This window comes from Triticum aestivum, chromosome 3A (genome assembly GCF_018294505.1).
Source record: "Triticum aestivum cultivar Chinese Spring chromosome 3A, IWGSC CS RefSeq v2.1, whole genome shotgun sequence".
In the NCBI taxonomy this organism is placed as follows: domain Eukaryota; kingdom Viridiplantae; phylum Streptophyta; class Magnoliopsida; order Poales; family Poaceae; genus Triticum; species Triticum aestivum.
Window position 1 is genome coordinate 654071828 of NC_057800.1, and position 4032 is coordinate 654075859.

The window sequence follows — 4032 nt, forward strand, 5'->3', positions numbered from 1 at the left end:
AGTGAGGTGCGGGGTCTGATGGTGTTACCAGACCTAGAGGCAGATGGTTCATCATATTCAGGATCACGACAACCGAGAAGGTTCGATAACCGCCTTAACTTCTTGGCCTGACGCTGTAACATGAACAAGTGTGTAAGATATCAAACTTCACAACATAGACTGGCTCTCATAGTGAATGCGATATGTACCTTGAGGAATGCTCGTAGTGAACCATCATCATTGCCAGTTCCAACCCGTGTCTTCTCCAGAATAGACTGGCTCTCATCAGCTGCTCTCTTGATCTCGGTGCGCTGCGGATGAGAAAAAATGAATGCGTTAGCCATTCAAACATGTGTAATACGGTCAACAGGAAAGTAAAGAGGGGAACACTTTACCACATAGTTAATCACCGGAACAGCAGGCACTCCTTGCCCTAGCCTGACATCTCTGTTGTACTTCCCCTTTGCTAGATCCTCAAAGTTTACGGGTTCTTCAAGAATATCCTCATTATATGCCGGCGAGCATATCTCAACTCGAGTAGTTCCAATAAACCATCGTACGTAGTTATCAAAAGCAAGTGAGTTGTGCTCACGAAGCGGGGCGCGTGCAGTGCTACGAGCTTGCTCCACACAAAGCTGGAAGCGGGTAACATACGCAGAATGATGCTTGGCCCAGTCCTTTATCTTCCGTTGCCTTCTCCTGTCCAACCTGCGTGGTATAAAACCAAGCATTAGCACAATCAAAAGGAGTCCCGATGATTAGACAATACACACACATGCTCTCTTACCTATGAAGTGCTTTATCCGTGTCCACCCAATCCGGCGGGTGAGGCTGGAAAAGACCAAACTGACGATACACGCGATGCGGCAAATGAAACTCAACCGCCCAGTTGCATATCAATGGGCACCGCATAAGCCAGAGATCCTTATCCCGCAAGCACATCGGGTTGAGGCGGAAGTCCGCGGTGTACCCCAAGCTCTCACCCGCGCCATATGGCTGCCATTCCACCTATGAAATAGGGCAACAATGCAAATTTGATAACTATTTTTCAAGCAAGCATGAGAAAGGACTAAAGTAATGACCTCCTTACCTGCTCAGGCGTAATCGTGTCCAACTCGGCAATGTACTTTTGGTACATGAGATTGACATCGTTCGTCATCTCGGAAACGATATCCCACTTGTAAGCCCACGTGGGGCGCCGTAATTCGTCATGTTCATCTGCATACCAAGGATCAAACCTGACGCTCTTCGGGCGTCCAACAGGCAGACGCTCCCAGCTCCATACAGAAAGTAGAAGCAGATTACCACCAATGCATGCACTAGGTGTGATCCTGCAACACGCATCATCCAGCTACATATGAAAGAAAAACAATGTTAACTTGACAGCAAGCTTGCATTGCTAATGAATAAATGAGTTGATCACAAAACAGACCAACTACCTGTCGGTACAAGTAGGCAAGAGTCGCTGAACCCCAGCTCCATTTGCTATCGAAGACGGTCAACGCCTTCAGCCACATCCATGAAGCGTTCTTGCCAGTGGAGTCAGGAAACAAAGTCCTCGACACAATGTACCACATATACACACGAGCATGTGTCTGGATCACATCATCAGTTGCATCCGGAGGGCACGTCGCAAAGTTATTTTGAATCCACGTGAAAGCAGCTCCAGCTGCCTTCCTTTCCCTCTTCTTCTTCTCTTCTCCCTCCTCTACATCATCCTTAGCCTCGGTAGGAGCCATACCGATAAGAGCAATCATCTGCTCGCGCCACCCATCAGAATCGGTGCTCATACATAGAGGCCTCCCGTCGATAGCAAGACCGGTGATCAACGAGACATCCTCGAGCGTCACGGTCATCTCCCCGGTCCGAAGATGGAAACTGTGGGTCTCTGGCCTCCACCGATCAACAAGAGCGGACACCAGTGGAGCGTTCAGATTCGGCATGGACCAGCTGACCAACAGAATCCACGGGAGTAGTCCTGCCTGCTTGATGTACGGTGTGTACCGCTCATCGTAAGGCATGGCAGGACCAGAGACCCCGTGATACCGAATCTTCAGAGGTTCAAGCTTCTGCAAAAAACAAGTAATGACAAATCTTAGGGCATGTAAATTTCAACTAAAGGCAAATTTGCAAAAGATTTAGAGTACTCATTATTACCTTATCCTTCTCGCGCATCATGTAGGACCGGTGTTGCACGTCGTAGACATCGTCCAGAAGCCAAAACCATCCTTACAATTTCAAACAATAAACATACATGAGTTCATCTCAAATATCGGAAAACACTCAACATTTCATATGTGTTCATCTAAATATCTCATATGTATTCATCTACAAGAATCTCAACATCTCCTTCTCACACATGAATAATAATTGTAAATTCTCATATATATCTCGTATGACATATGTGTTCAAATAAATCAACATCTCGTATTTCAAATAAACTCAACATCTAATATATATCTAAAAAAACTCAACATCTCACATATATCTACAAAACTCAACATCTCATAATTATCTACAAAACTAGGCATCTCATATATATCTAAAAAAATAAAACAATCTAGGTTTCACTAACAAGAATCATATACTACCGGATATGACTACACATCCTCCATCACAACACACAATCTTGGACAAAACAAAGATCCAAACCAAGCAAAACTAAGTTTCCATCTTTTGGGCAAATCCCTAAAATTGCAACGATTTTACGAGGAAAAGAAAGGGAACGAAAGAGTTTACGTACTAGGAAGAATTGGAGATCGAATCCAGGCCTCAAAACTTCAGATCTGAGAGGGGGTGGGGGGATCCGAAGGGCGCCGCCGCCGGTCTCTGTACAGAAGAGAGCAACTTCTCAGAGGGGAAGAACTGCCTGGAGGGGCTGGCCCGATGCGGCTAAGTCAACGTGCAGCGCCTAAGACACGGGCGCTGCAATATACACAGTGCGGCGCCTAAGCCTTAGGCGCTGCACTGCTGTTTGTGGGGCCGCAACTGGACCAGGGCTGCCACGCTGGCAGGAGGTGCAACGCCTAAGGCAGAGGCGCTGCATAGTAGTGTGCGGCGCCCAGCTGTCGGGCGCCACACTAAAGGGTCAACAGAGTGAATTTTTTTTGAAAGCAGGTCAGTTTGTGAATTGATTTAGGCCTCAGGTCAAATATGTGAAATTTGCCTTTTATCTGTACCCTAGGGCTTTTTCAGCGGGTTGAGGTCAGATGTTGAGTAGTAGTAGTATCTAAAACAACATGCCAAACAAAATGGGACCTATAATTTGACCCTAATCAATGAATGACACACGCCTTATCATGACCTATTCATAACTTATCATAATCATTGGACAAGTTTTGAGGATACGACACCGCAATAAAAAAACCCATAGAAGGTGTATCGGCGCACAAATTTAATGCATAATAAGATGCACCGTATGACACAATGCACAGAGAATGTCCTCGTAAGGCACTAATAAGTGCCACGCGGAAACTTCGAATGCGAATTGCCGTGCTAAAATCGAGTCATGTTCTTGCGTGTATTTTTTTACATGTGTTTAGATCGTGCGGTGTGGTTATCTTTTTGTCGACGTTGGGTTGAATCTTAAAGGAATTCCAATAAGCATGCACCCATTGAATATATGTTGGGGTCTAGGAGAAATTGGAAGGGGTCAAAATTGGCCTGCAAAGTGATCGGGTTATCAGAAAGGCGGCGGTGTTTTTTCTTTCTTTCGAACAGAAGGTGTTGATTTAAGAGATTCCAAAAATAACAACAAATCTTGTATAGTAGCTTTAAGTAAGTGAGAGAGTGTATACTTTACTTAGGGTACTTCAATGGAGACGTGGTCAGTTGTATCTAAAACATGCCAAACGAAATATCAACCTACAATTGGACGCCATGTTAATGAGCAAGAGAAGCCTTATCCTAATGTAGACAGGACTTACCATATTCACAAGGCCCTAGATAGGTTTTGAACATAACCGGTAAGATATAAACTCGAAGAGAGCGTGTATTAGACAGATTATCTTTTTAGTAAATATTAGACATAATTCTGACGCATAACATGCACCA

General features: G+C 44.9%; 1 long non-coding RNA gene across 1 annotated transcript; it reads right to left on the minus strand.

Annotated features, from left to right (window-relative positions):
- LOC123058953 (uncharacterized) lies at positions 1–498 on the minus strand. The gene is made up of 3 exons (XR_006427329.1): positions 375–498; positions 189–290; positions 1–113 (listed from the first exon to the last, which is right to left on the minus strand). It is a non-coding gene; the product is annotated as an uncharacterized lncRNA (long non-coding RNA).
- Between the last annotated feature and the right edge of the window lie 3534 nt (positions 499–4032).